Source organism: Lactuca serriola, chromosome 2 (genome assembly GCF_051521515.1).
Source record: "Lactuca serriola cultivar US96UC23 chromosome 2, Lser_US96UC23_V15, whole genome shotgun sequence".
Taxonomy (NCBI): domain Eukaryota; kingdom Viridiplantae; phylum Streptophyta; class Magnoliopsida; order Asterales; family Asteraceae; genus Lactuca; species Lactuca serriola.
Genome location: NC_136409.1, coordinates 224,633,078 through 224,648,874, shown reverse-complemented (window position 1 = coordinate 224,648,874; position 15,797 = coordinate 224,633,078). Strand labels below are relative to the sequence as shown.

At 37.7% G+C, this 15,797-nt stretch overlaps 1 pseudogene; it reads left to right on the top strand.

Annotated features, from left to right (window-relative positions):
• Positions 1–15,797, top strand: part of LOC145090117 (uncharacterized) — a 61,554-nt pseudogene that overhangs the window by 20,077 nt on the left and 25,680 nt on the right.

The window sequence follows — 15,797 nt, the reverse complement described above, 5'->3', positions numbered from 1 at the left end:
GATCTGAAAGTTTGAGCTAGGCTTGTCGCCATAGACAACCAGAGTTTCACCACTAGGCAGATTTAGGCGAACGGCCTTTTCGTGACATAGGATTACGGCATGGTGAGGGCATAACCAATCAATGCCAATAATGACATTAAAACTTTTTATGGTGACCGGCATAAGGTCGATTTGGAAAGAGTGATTGCTTAGTGTGAGGGTACACCCAATGTAAAAGTCGTTAGTGTTCTCTGTTTTTCCGTTAGCCATCTCTACGGTGAATGTATCTTTTAATGTTTGTGGTTTTTGTTTAAGCAAGCGTTTAAATTGATGGCTCACGAAGCTTTGCTCCGCGCCACTATCGAAAAGAATGCATGCGTATGTATTGTTGAGGAGAAACGTACCGGTAACTACAGTTGGGTCTGCAACTGCTTCCTCATGACCTATCGACAGAACTCTGCCCACTACACCAGTGTTGGGGTTTCTTGCCTTTGGGCAATTCCGCTTGAAGTGTCCTGCCTCTCCACAACCATAACAGGTTTGACTTGCTCCTGCGTTGGCAGCTTGTGCGTTTTGTTGGACTGGAGCTTTACAAAATCGAGTGGTGTGCCCCCTTTTGTTATAGTTGGTGCAATGCATTTCACGGCAAGCGCCATTATGGTGAAAGTTGCATTTGTTGCACTTTGGCAGGTTCCCGACGTATTGCCTTATCGGAGTTGGGTTGGCAGTAGTTGTGACGGCGTTTACAACAACTACTTGTTGTTTCTAGGCAGGGTCTTGAGCAAGTTAACCCTTCTTCTTGTTCCGGAACTTCATTTTGTTTTTTCCTCCTTTAGCTTGCTCAGAGGTGGTTGTCACAATCCATGACTGGCTTTATGATCGATGAGTTGTTCTGCCAGTTCTTTGGCACTATCAAAGGTAGTTGGCCTTGAGGACAATACGCTTCCTTGAAGTTGGGAAGATAATCCCCAAATGTACCTTTCGACCTTCTTGCTTTCCGACGGAACCATTCCTGGACACAATATGGCTAGATCATTAAATCTTGAGTTATAAGACAGGATGTTGGAGCCTGTCATTTTGAGACCCCAAAGTTCCTCTTCCAGCTTTTGTATCTCGCCCCTTGGGTAGTACTCCTTCATCAGCATGGTTTTCAGGTCTTCCCATGTTATTGAGTTAGCCACCGGAAGTGTCAATGTCTTGACGTGGCCATTCCACCAGGTGAGTGCCTTTTAGAGAATGTGCAAGCTGCAAACTTGACCTTGTTTGCTTCAGGGCATGCACATATTGTTGGATTAGTGTCTAAGTCCATAACTATTTTGGTATGTACTTGACCCGATGGTGCATGGTCCTTTTGGGTTGCCTTCACCAAAGCAACTTGATTGGAGAAATAAATAGAGACAGAGGTTATTATGATTTATTAATATGTTATAAGAATAATATATTAAAGGAGAAATCATATTTGTTTAATTAATATTGGTCAATAATTAATTAAGAATTAATTTTGTGATCAAGTGTAATTAATTAAACTAGAGGGGCTGAATTGTAATTATGTGATAGTTACAAAATAAGATAAGGATTATCTTAAATATAGGGTGAACGAATTTAAGGTGATAATGCCTTAGAATTTGACTAGGATAAGGGTTTCTAAGACTTATCCTATGGTTGCTTAGTGGGCAAGCAACTAAATAAGGATAAGGACTAAAACCCTAATCTTTACACCTATATAAACCCCCTAAGGCACATGAATTCGTCTAACCCTTCCCAAGAAGTCCTAGGGACGAATTCTAACACCTCTCCTCTCTCTTTATACCTTCTCCACTTGCTTATGGTGTTTGTAAGCCATTAGAGGAGTGACACTTGTGACTCTAAGCCTTCCAAAGCTAATTCAAGGAGGAATTAGGATTGTTATTGCTACATAAAAATCAAGGTAATATCTTAAACCTAATTATATGTTAATATTGATTTCCATATGCTAGAATTAGGGTTTATAGTCTTGGATTCAAAGCATGTACAATAGAGAAACCTAGATCCAAGCATTAGGGTTTGTATGAGCACATAGGATGTCTTATGACCAAAAACCCATCAGTGGTATCAAAGCCAGGTTTGGTTTCAATTGTATTGATGCATTGTATATATAAAAAATTCAATTTTTGGTATTTTGGGGGCTGGACTCGCCGAGTCCATAGCTGAACTCGCCGAGTACAAGGTGACTCGACGAGTCCAGGCTTGACTCGACGAGTCAACTCGTCAGATAGAGCTTATCTTGGGATTTCTTGCTGCTTTTTGCATTGTGATAATTACCTTATCATGTTAGATCAATATTAATCCGATTATATGATATATTTGACTATATTTTTGATCTAATTGAGGATATTTATCAATTAATAAGATAATGGTTTCCTTATAAGATAATTGATTAATTATTTTGAGTAAATTGATAAATTGTTTTGCAAGAAATCATTAAACAAATCAAATATGGATAGTTATGTAATTAAATGTTCGTTTAGATTATTTGTTATTTGATCCTTGTTGTTATGAAAAGTTTCATATTTTGCCCTTTAGTTTTTATAGTTTAAATTTGAACCCAATAGTTTTGTAGTTTTGAAATTTAAATAGTTGAAACCCTAATGTGTTGAAATGTTTCAAAACTTGCCCTCAAGTTTTGGAATTTAAAAATTGATTAAAAGGTTAATTAGGAATGTTAAATTCTAAAACTCTAGTATTGTTTTGAAAAAGTTCAAATCACACCCTTATGATTTTGTTAATTAATTAAGGTGTATAATTAAAAGAAGTTTAATAAATCCATAAAAGTTTAGGTTTACAATTTAATTGAATTAAAGGTATAATTGTTAAATTAGACCACCTAGTATTTTGAAAGTATAAAATACACCTTATACTATATATAACATTAAAAGTCTAACATTACATATATGTATGAGTAAAAGTCAGCCTTACCGTTAGTAGGCCTCATTCACGAAGCTAGTCTATAAGGGGTGTTTAAGGAAATTGCCTATAAAATGGCGATTGAATGGGTATCCACTCTTACCCACCGCACTCTTGACTAGTGGAGGGTCGTTAGCCGAACGGGTAGGATAGGACAAAACCTTCCATTATAAGTATAATGAAATATAAAAGTAACTAAATGTTTTCATAAAATTCCCAATCTTAGTTACTTAGGCAAAAGTGAATTGATGCAATTCCATGAAATTACACTTTGTGCCCTTGCGAAGACGTTAGTGGAGCGTGTGTGGTTTACCGGCACACTAAATGGTTCTAAGCAAAGGTAGCAAAGGGTGACTCAATGTTTGTCATAGTTCGGTGGAGCGTGTGTGGTTTACCGGCACATCGAATAGGTGACTGTAACATGTGAGGGCACCATGTAAGTTTGCATGGTTATTCACACCCGCTTTGTGATCCTCGGCATCCCAGTCACAAACAAGAGGGGCATATCGAGATTTAAACATGCCATTGAAAGTTCAATGAATCTCAAAGGATCTAGGAGTTTTCATAAATTTAAAACTTAAATTTCTTTATCGTTTTTCATGGTGGAAATTAGTGAATCTTCATTCACTTACCTTCAAATATTCTGCAATTAGGGTTACGGCATCCCTTTCCCGAGTTGTAGAATATTGTGTTGGGTCCTAGCCTTAGTATTTCATTTGGGTGATTTACTAAGGACTCAATCTATCAACTAACTTGAATTCGTTTTTCTCCCGTTTCGTAGATGTCCCAAATTCCGTGGAACAAGCATTCCACATGAAGATGGTATTCCACGATTCAATCGAGGAACGAGAAATCATGCTTCACTTCCTCCTCCTCCTCCTATTGTTCTTCCCAACCCACAAGATCGAAGAATTGAAAGGTTCAATATCACTAAAGCCCAATTGGAAATGAAACATGAAGATGGTAAACCCGTGTGTGCCCACGTTCTAGGAATGAAATCACACATTGATAGGTTGATAATGTTGGGTGCGTCATTCCCAAATGAGTTGGCTGTGAATTGGGTTTTGCAGTCACTTCCTAAATCATATAATGAGTTCAAAAGAAAGTATTATATGATGGATCATGACGACAACCTCATTGACCTAACTTATATGCTCATTGCTGCTGAATCAGAAATGATTTGGCGAAGCAATGGAGCGTATTTGTTGGGAAAGTCAACCAACCATGCTTCCGAGGACGTTCTAGGAGAACCGACCTGCGTTTGCTGCCAAAAGAAAGGGCGTTGGATACAAGTCTGCCCAAAGAGCCTGAAGAGTCCAGAAGCTGGGAGAGTCAAAGAGTATGGTTGCACTTCAGGTAAAATCCACTATCTAACTCCATTAAGTTCCTATTTATTGATACATAATGTGATAAGATTGCATTTGAATGTCATACAGGATCGGTGAAAAGAAAGGAAGCTTGGTGAAAGAACAAGATGAATCTCTTCACAAGGAATGGATCTTGATCGCATGGACTTGAAGATTAGATTTTGAGCTTAGATAGTTATGATAGAGTTGTTAGAAATTTTCTTTTGAAATACATAGTTTTCAATGGATTTTGCATTGTAAGGACAAATGTTTTCCACTGCTTTTATAAATAAAATAAATTTTCGTTTGACTTATTTATTTATTTATTTATTTCCTTGCAATGAAATCGTTATGAAAATTGGTGTTTGCATATTTCTACAAAAAATGGATATGATTCTTATTTATGGTGTTTATGGAAAAGTCGAGAATTTACCAAATAGGGAGAGTTTCTCATCGCCCAAGTTTCATTTGGACAGAAACTTGGAATCATGCAACGTGGATGCACGATGAATGAGAAATTTCGTATTTGGAAATTAGACTGATTCATTGACAAAGTGTCAAGTGAAGGACTAGGAGATCAAGAACACAAAGTTGTGTGGTGATCAAAGTCCACCATAAGAGTAACAAGATATTCTTCATGATTTACTAAAGGTTTAGTAAATATGATTATACTTATAAGATTAAGTGTAATTCTGAATTGATTGAAAAAGTTTAAATCAATAGTAGAACGAATAACAAGAATCAAGTAGGCAGAGAGATAAAAGTTTCTCCATTCTAAGAAGAAGGGAGAGTACCTTTTATGCTTTATCATAGGTCTTAATGATTAAGAACCATATCTCAATTGATCCTCTAAGTGAGTCTTGGTACAATTGTATGTCCAAAAAGAGGAATTAAAGATTGAAGAAATGGTCAAATCAATAAGTCAATCATACTTCGTTCCAAAACAAGTCCTAAAGTTAAGATTGTGACATTGAGTGAATAGTATTAAGAAGGTTTATAACATTCATCAATTATGGAAAGTTGTGATTGTTGGAATAGTGTCTAAGGCTGCAACTATATTAGACAAGTGTTTGACCCGGTTGTGCATGGTCCTTTTGGGTTGCCTTCACCATAGAAACTTGATGGGATGATTTATTGAGAGAGAGTAAATATTATAAAGAATAATATATGGTTATTTGATAGAATTAATTGGAATTAATTTGGTGACTTAAGGAGATTAATTAAATAAAGGGGTATAAACTGTCAATTGTTTGATAGTTAAACTTTAGACTGTAAATCCATTGAGATATGCTTTGGACGAATTCTAAGAGTGTTAGGATAGCCAAAATCGTCCAAAGGCTTATCTATGGAATGGATTTGGATAGCCTTAAGAGAAGATTATCCAATTAGGGTTTAGGTTGTAACCCTTAAGGAGTCTACAAGTATAAATAGACCCTATGGCATGGGGAATTCGACACCTGACCTAAAGTAAGGAACCTCTGGTCGAAATTCCTCCCCTCTCCTCTCTCCTAAATCATTCTTCTTGCTTTGGTGTTTGTAAGCCATTAGAGGAGTGACATTTGTGACTCTAGAAGCTCCAAGACCTCAAGATCAACAAGGAACTCAAAGGTATGATTCTAGATCTGTTTCAATGTTGTTATTTAACCTAATTAGTCATTAGAAGACTTGGATTCAAAGCATGTTTATTAGAAAGCCTAGATCCGAGCATTAGGGTTTTGCATGCGCACATAGGAAAGTTCTTATGGCTAAAACCCATCAGTGGTATCAGAGCCTAGCTTGGTTTTCTTTAAATTGTTGCTTGATTAACTGAAACAAACCTGCAAAATTCGTTTTTAGGTTTCTGAGTCATGGACTCGGTGAGTTCCAAAGTGGACTCGGCGAGTAGGCCTGACTCGGCGAGTCCCTTTGTGCACTCGGCGAGTCCAGGCGTCAGGAATGGCCAGATTCGAGATTTCTTTGTAATTATCTTATCTAAACTTTCCATAAACTAATTAGATCAATGTGAATTCGTTTTTCTAATAAATATAACTGCAATCTTGATCTAATTAAAGATATTTATCATATAATAAAATATTTAATTTCCTTATATGATAATTAATTAATTATTTTGATTATTTTGGTAATTATCTTAAAAGAGATCTTGAATAAATCAAATATAGATAATTAGGATATTAATTGTTAATTGGAATTATTTGTTATTTGATCCTCCATGTTTTTTAAATGTTTAAAACTTGCCCTCAAGTTTTGAAATTTATATTTATGATTAAAAGTTTTAATTTAGACAACTTAAATTTCAAAACCCTAGATTTTAAAAGGTTTAAAATACAACCCTATACTAATCTGATATTACTAGTATAATATATATATGTATAACTAAATGCTAGTCTTACCGTTAGTAGGCCTCATTCACGAAGCCGATCTATAAGGCGGGTATAAGGTTGCGACCTATAAAATGGCGCTTAATGGGTGTACACTCACACCCAACGCTTGCTTGATTGGTGGAGGGTCGTTAGCCGAACGGGTAAGATAGGGCAACCTCATCCTCTCATTAAAAGTATAATAAGAAATATAAAGTAACTACACATATTTTTAAAATTTCCCAATCCTAGTTACTTTAGGAAAAGTGAATTGATGCAATCCCATGAAATTACACTTTGCACCTTGCTAAGATGTTAGTGGAGCGTGTGTGGTTTACCGGCACACTAATTGGTTCTAAGCGAAGGTGGCAAAGGGTGATTCATTGTTTATCATAGTTCGATGGAGCGTGTGTGGTTTACCGGCACATCGAATAGGTGATCGTTACAATGAAGGCACCATGTGAATTTGCATGGTAATTCACACCCACTTTGTGATCCTCGGCATCCCAGTCACAAACGAGAGGGGCATATCGAGATTTAAACATGCCATTGAATAGTTTCAATGAATCTCATCCGAACCTAGGAATTCTCAAAAACACTTAGGACTAATAGTTTAAGTTTTGTGATGGATAATTAGTGAATCATCATTCACTTACCTTCAATTTATTTACATGTTAGATTACGGCATCCCTTTTCTAGTATGTAAATGTTATTGTTGGATCCTAGCCCTAATTTTCTTATTGGGTGATAATTAGGGATTCTTATTCTAATCTATCTTTGTCTTTTTCTAATTGTAGATGTCAAACGCTAACAACGCTGCTGCTAGTTCTTTCACGTTGATGAGCCTTTGCCAAAAGGTCACTTTCGATGGAACGAACTTTAGCGAATGGATAAGATACATTCGCACCATTGCTCGCTATGAGGACAAGGAGTATGTCCTCGATGAGAAGCTCGAGAAAATCAACCCCGAAGTTGCTACTCCCGCCGAAATCACCTCCTTTGAAACTCATGAGCGAGATGCAACGAAGGTACATTGCATCATGATCGCCACCATGAACTCCGAATTCCAAAAGTCCTACGAGGACATGTACCCGTACAAGATGCACCAAGACTTATTGGAGAGATACCATCAAAACGCGAGACAAGAGCGTTATGAGATTTTCACCAACATGATTTCCGCGAAGATGGGTCATGGAGAATCTCTTACCGTGCACCTGCAAAAGATGCAAAGGTATGTCGACCGCCTTCGCAAGTTAAATGTTGACTTCGGTGAGGACTTGGCGATCGACATGGTGCTTCACTCTTTGCCTCCGATGTACAACCAATTTAGGATGACCTACCACATGAACAAAGAAGAGGTCACCCTAAGCAAACTCCAAGGTCTCTTGAGGGTCGCTGAGAGCAACTTCAAGGACAAGTCTGTTGCACCCACTCCCAATCCGTCCGCTGCTCCTGTCTTGGCTATTGGTCAAGGGAAGGGAAAGAAGAGGAAAGCTTCATCGAAGAACTATCGCAAGGTGAAAGCCCGAGATGGTGCCTCTTCTAGTGGGACCAAAGTTGATCCCGCTAAGCCCTGCTCTAACCCGAAGGAGGCAGAGTGTCACCACTGCCACAAGATAGGACATTGGAAGAGAAGCTGTCCGGATTACCTGCAAGCAATCAAAGAGGGAAAGATCAAGCCATCTTTCGCAGGTATATACACAATCAAATCTAACGACTCTAATCATGCTATTTCTTGGGTTCTTGATACCGGTTGTGGTTATCACATTTGTTCTAATGTGCAGGGACTAAGAAGAAGTAGGGATGTGGAGAAAGGAAGGATCAATCTAATCATGGGGAACAGAAGATCGTCGCCTGTGACCAAGATTGGAGTGTATTCTTTAGTGCTTAGGAATAGTTTGGTTTTAGATTTGAACAATTGTTGCTATTCGCCAGAAATGGCTAGAAACATCATTTCATTTCATGGTTTATATAGACAAGGATTTAGATTTTCTTTTAATAATGAGAATGCTTCTATTTTGGCTTATCTAAATGGTGTCTTTTACTTTGAAGTTATACCATGTAATGGAATATATGAAACCGTTATGATTGTTGATAACTTAGGAAATGATGTTTTGAATATTGATTCTTCCACTAGTATGGATAAAGCATCCTTGTGGCATTGTCGTCTTGGACATGTCAACAAGAAACGCATAGCCCAACTCCAAAAGGATGGAGTGTTGGAGTCATTCGACCTTAGGGAAGATGACACTTGCGAGTCTTGTTTACTTGGAAAAATGACTAAGTCACCCTTCACGAGTACATGTGAAAGGGGCGAGGGTCTATTGGACCTAATACATACCGATGTATGTGGACCGTTTAGATCAACCACGAAGGATGGGAACCGCTTCTATGTGACTTTTACCGATGACTATAGTAGATATGGGTATATCTACTTAATCAAGCAAAAGTCAGACACCTTTGAAAAGTTCAAAGAGTTCAAGAGTGAAGTGGAGAATCAATTGGGCAGGAAAATCAAGATGCTTCGATCCGATCGAGGAGGAGAGTACCTAAGTCTTGAATTCCACGATTATCTCAAGGAGTGTGGAATAGTTTCACAATTGACGCCTCCTAGGACACTGCAGTTAAATCGTGTGGCAGAAAGGCGTAATCGAACCTTATTGGATATGGTTCGCTCTATGATGAGTCGTGCTTCACTACCAATATCTTTTTGGGGGTATGCCTTAGAGACTGCCGCCCATATCCTTAACCGAGTCCCTACTAAGAAGGTTGTCAAAACACCTCACGAGATGTGGACAGGGAAAGCTCCCTCGTTGGCACATGTTAAGGTTTGGGGTTGCGAGGCTTTCGTAAGACGAGATACTCACGACAAGCTTGAACCTCGAAGTGAGCGATGTATTTTCATCGGCTACCCGCAGACATCCTTTGGATATCTCTTCTATAGACCGAAGGACAATGTTGTCTTCGTTGCGAGGAGAGGAGTTTTCCGAGAGCGAGAACTCATAAGCCAAGGAGACAGTGGGAGGTAAATCGAACTTGAAGAGATTCAAGAGACGACAAATGAAGAACCTCTACCGCTGGCACTCAACCCGAGGAGGAAACTCCAGTTGAACCGATTGACAAATCCTTACCTCTTAGACGTTCCGGTAGAGTTAGAGTTCATCCCCAGTTTTATGGTTTTCATATTACTACCGAAGGGGACACGTATATTAGTGATGGTACACTAGTAAATCTTGATGAACCTAATAGCTATAAGGAAGCCATGGCAGGCCCGGAGTCTGCGAAATGGAAAGAGGCAATGGATAGCGAGATCCAATCCATGTATGATAACCAAGTTTGGAATTTGGTTGATCATGTGCCCGGACGTAAGACCGTTGGGTGTAAGTGGATCTTCAAGAAGAAGACCGACGTGGATGGAAACGTGCACACATATAAAGCGCGATTGGTTGCGAAGGGCTTTACTCAAACTCCTGGAGTTGACTATGATGAGACCTTCTCACCAGTTGCGAAGATTAAATCTATTAGAGTGATGCTAGCAATTGCCGCATTTCATGATTATGAGATTTGGCAAATGGATGTCAAGACCGCTTTCCTTAACAGAAAGTTGGCTGAGGATGTTTACATGGCTCAGCCAGAGGGGTTTGTGGATCCGAAGCATCCGGATAGAGTGTGTAAGCTTGAGAAGTCCATTTATGGACTTAAGCAAGCATCTCGCAGATGGAATCTTTGCTTCAATGAGAAAGTCAAAGAGTTTGACTTTGTAAGAAGCGAAGACGAGTCTTGTGTATATGTCAAAGCCAGTGGGAGTATAGTAAGCTTCCTCGTTCTATATGTCGATGACATATTACTCATAGGAAATGACATCCCGACTCTGCAGGAAGTTAAGTCCTGGCTCGGGAAGTGCTTCGCTATGAAGGACCTCGGAGAAGCTTCTTACATTTTGGGAATAAGGATAGTGAGAGAAAGAAGTAAGAGACTAATTGGACTTAGTCAGAACACTTACTTAGAGAAGGTACTAAAACGTTTTAGTATGGAAAACTCAAAGAAGGGAGAACTACCAATACAAGGTAATGCCAAATTGAGTAAGAATCAAAGTCCGAGTACCGAAGCTGAGATAGCGGAAATGAGCCGAGTACCATACGCTTCCGCAGTTGGCTCAATCATGTACGCTATGACTTGTAATCGCCCTGATGTAGCCTTTGCTTTGAGCATGGTTAGCAGATATCAAGGGAATCCTGGCAAAGCACATTGGATTGCGGTGAAAAACATCCTTAAGTACCTTCGGAGGACGAAGGAATGGTTCTTAGTCCTCGGAGGGAGTGATGACTTGAAGGTGCGAGGGTATAGTGACACCAGTTTTCAAACCGACAGGGACAACTACCGTTCGCAGTCGGGCTGGGTCTTTACCCTAAATGGAGGAGCAGTGACATGGAAGAGTTCCAAGCAGGAGACCGTAGCTGATTCAATGTGCGAATCAGAGTACATTGCAGCGATCGAAGCGTCGAAGGAGGCAATATGGCTAAAGAACTTCATCGGTGATCTTGGAGTTGTACCTGCCATAAAGGAGCCAATGGAGATTTTCTGTGATAACGAAGGAGCGGTTGCCTTGACCAAGGAACCGAGGGATCATGGTAGATCAAGACATATCGACAGAAAATATCACTTCATTAGACATCGTGTAGAAGAAGGACAACTCGTAGTGAAGAGGATATCATCAGAAGATAACCCAGCAGATCCGCTTACGAAGGGACTGAGTAGGGTTAAGCACTTGCAGCATGCTAGGAGTATTGGGCTGAAGGATGATATTAGCATAGATTAGATAGTATTAGAAACATGTAATAGATAAATGTAATTGACATTTGATGATTAAATAAAGGAGTTTTATTTATGAGTAATGTTACTATCTTATGTTAATTGGTTAGCTATTGTTTCACTTTGAATGTTTTGACTTCCAGAATAATTGAGTTTATTAGGAATAATCGAATTGTTCAAATGGTCCACAATCGTTCATATGTTAGGAGTAGATATGAATGAAGATTGTCATGAATTGGTGTGTAGAATGTCTAAATGGTGTTAGACATAGCAAAGGATTGCTGCAACGTTCATGAGTGCTTATGAACTAGTTTTGAGCATTGGAATAAACCCGCGCTTGCTGGAATCACCTTATGGAATACGATATAAAAGGTGATCGCAAGATTATAATATCATATAGTCTTAAAACCTAGATATATGGTTTATTATTTGTTAATTGATTGTACATTGATAATACGAAAACGCATCAGTAACTTGGTGTTATAAAACGTATTGTTGTGTATAGTTGGTTAATGAGTAAGTAAATGCATATAAGTCGAAGTTTATCTGTAACTTTTATCTAAGAAGATAAAAGCGATATCTCGGCCGCTCGATGATTTGATTTGACTTATGTGTCGGGCCCGGTCAGAACTGAATTGATGTGTTCGATTAAGTTCTATGTCAATTAAATCAGAGATCGAGAAACCTAGATGCTTGACTAACCATTCCATAGGATTGTCAGCATGATATCTAACAGAGGACTGTACGTTCCCTTATCTAAAGGACAAGATTGATTAGATCAGAGTTGACAGCGTCTTTGAGAGCTACGATTGCAAACCAAATTGTACTTATGAATATAGTTACTAGACTTATCCAAGTGGGAGACTGTTGGAATAGTGTCTAAGGCTGCAACTATATTAGACAAGTGTTTGACCCGGTTGTGCATGGTCCTTTTGGGTTGCCTTCACCATAGCAACTTGATGGGATGATTTATTGAGAGAGAGTAAATATTATAAAGAATAATATATGGTTATTTGATAGAATTAATTGGAATTAATTTGGTGACTTAAGGAGATTAAATAAATAAAGGGGTATAAACTGTCAATTGTTTGATAGTTAAACTTTAGACTGTAAATCCATTGGGATATGCTTTGGACGAATTCTAAGAGTGTTAGGATAGCCAAAATCGTCCAAAGGCTTATCTATGGAATGGATTTGGATAGCCTTAAGAGAAGATTATCCAATTAGGGTTTAGGTTGTAACCCTTAAGGAGTCTACAAGTATAAATAGACCCTATGGCATGGGGAATTCGACACCTGACCTAAAGTAAGGAACCTCTGGTCGAAATTCCTCCCCTCTCCTCTCTCCTAAATCATTCTTCTTGCTTTGGTGTTTGTAAGCCATTAGAGGAGTGACATTTGTGACTCTAGAAGCTCCAAGACCTCAAGATCAACAAGGAACTCAAAGGTATGATTCTAGATCTGTTTCAATGTTGTTATTTAACCTAATTAGTCATTAGAAGACTTGGATTCAAAGCATGTTTATTAGAAAGCCTAGATCCGAGCATTAGGGTTTTGCATGCGCACATAGGAAAGTTCTTATGGCTAAAACCCATCAGTGATGTCTTGGATAAGACAAAGACCAACTAAGACCAAAATTGTTAAGTGTTTTGTTTTGATAAAAGCTACACTAACTCTTGAATATTTGTTTGTCAAGAAATGTTTTGACAAGAGAATCGTATATGTCAAGGAGTCAGTGGGAGTCTTTATAGTCTTGAAAAGTTTCAAGAACAAATCAAATAAACCTAATCGATCATCACTAGCACACGAGTTGAGGTTTACAACCTATCGTGAAGACATTATTTTGTTTCTGTGCCAATCCAATCTTGTTAATTATGCATGGTTTGAATGCATAAAAGGCAAGTACCTTGATCAATGGAAAGTACATTGATAGGAAAAGGTGAGCTGCTTAACTACTTGGAAGACGTGGTGGGCAGCTGTGCTACCATAAGGCAAGAAATCAAGATTAAGAAAGTTCGATCCATATGAGTTTGAATTCGTTGTAAACTTTGTTTTTGACAAATTCACATGGATAGGAACAAATACACCGTTTAAATCTAAGTGTCATAAGATTTCCTCCTTCATGAAAATGATTGTGAGGAAATGCTTTCACTAAGAAAGATTTTAAGAAGATAGTGATTATAAAATTGCATTCTCGAATTCGATTATGGTTACGGTATCCCTTTCCATAATTTGAATTGTGAGGTTTGGCAATTAGTCTTAATTGTTTAGACACACATATGAACTATCTAAGGAAAAAGTGTATAAGAAGCATTGATAAAAGATTATCAAAGCACTAAGTATTAGAAACATGAACTTAAGAAATTCAATAAGTATTGTTTTTCTGAAAGTTAAGATGTTTATGAATACATGTCGAAGCTGGTGGGAGCATAAGTGTTATGTCTTATAATAATCATCATGATAGTGGGAGCATAAATGTTAAGATTGTATGATTATTAAGGAAAGTATTGCAAAGTTGGCAATATTAATTATAGAAAAACAAGAGTCATACTTTGCAAAGTCGCAATAGTTGAAGAGTTGTTTTGCTATAATTAAGGGAGAGAATATTATGCTTCATTTCAAATCTAAAGGTTTAGGTTGAGTAATGTTAATAAAATTTAGTCAAAAGTACAAAGTGTGTTCTTAAAATTTCAATTATGATTACGGCATTCCTCTTCACGATTCGAATTTTGAGAACATAGCAAATAAAACATTATGCGTCGTGTCCCATACGCTTCGGGTATAGGATCGATTGCAAATGCTTTGATATTTGACCATTCTAAAATTTTCCAAATGTCGAGCGCATTTAGAGGGAAAAAGGACTAGAATCGGTTCTGACTAAAATAATTAAACAACTATCAAAGGACAATCCAAAGTTCGACGATGATTGGTCGCTTGTGAGTAGTTGGAAGTATAGTATTGGAAATTATGGAAATGTTTCCATATTGGATGGACCATATCGACTTTATTATGAATAGATAAGATTCTATTAAGAATGAGTTGTCATATGGAAAATATGGAAGTGTGTCCATATTGGGAATTGAATATTAAAAATCAATGACTAGATTAGAAACTTTTATACAAAAGGATGTTCAAAGGAATGTACTTTGAGTGAGAGACATCATATCTAAGGAATTGTCTTGTAACAATCTCCGATAAAAGACTTTGTAATATCATTGGCAATAGTCTTTGTGACTTTAGTGCAGTGACATTACGAAAGGATCGTTGCATAGAATGTTAGAATCTAGCATATTCTATAAGTACCAAGAATTTGATATTCTTTAACTTATGGAAAAAGGATTTGGAGTTGTGAAATGAGAATGATTGGAAATGTGTTCAACGTGATCTATTTCACAAAGAAAGAACCATAGGTAAACATTGTGTGCATGCTAGGAGCATGGGACAAGTGTAATAATTCAAGTAAGAAGTTGATTACCCGAAACGACAAATAATGAGTAATCAATATGGTGATAAATAAAAGGTGTTTTATTTATGCTCAAAGGGTTGAGGCCATAAGGGATTAGTATTATTCTTGTGTTTCACATTTGCATGTTTTGACTTCCAGAATAATTGAATTTATTAAGAATAATCGAATTATTCAAACGGGCCACATTCGTTCATATGTTGGAAGTAGATATGAATGAAGACTGTCGTGAATTGGTGTGTGGATTGTCTAAAAGAGTATTAGACATAAGCAAATGTTTGCTGCAACATTCATGAGTGCTTATGAATATGATTTGAGCATTGGATTAAACCCACGCTCACTTGGATCACTCCATGGATTGTATCACGAGTGATTGGTGAGACGATAACATCTTATATTCTTGAAACCGAGATGTGTGAGTTGTATCTTGCGAATCGGTTGCACATTGATAATATGTAAACGCACTAGTAACTTGGTGTTATAAAACATATTGTTGTGCGTGATTTGGTTAGTAAGTGCAAGCAAGCATTGTATCAAAGTTTATCCGTTCCTTTTATTCAAAATAGGATAAAAGTGATATCTTTGGGCCCCTCGATGGTTTAGTGATGACAAACGTAAATGCTCGGCCGGGCTAGGGCTAATTTGATTTGTTCAATTAGTCTGTCGTCATAAATCAGAAATCGAGAAATAGTACAAAGAGAATGATTTGAAATCATATCTCAAATGATATCTAGAATGGAGGAATATATGATCCCTTATCTAAGGACACGCGTATCTGATATGATCAGAGTTTACAGCGGCTTTGGAAAGCTACGATTGCATATCAGGATTTGAAGTCATACGCAGAATAGTTGTTAGGCTTATCCAAGTGGGAGACTGTTGGATTAGTGTCTAAGTC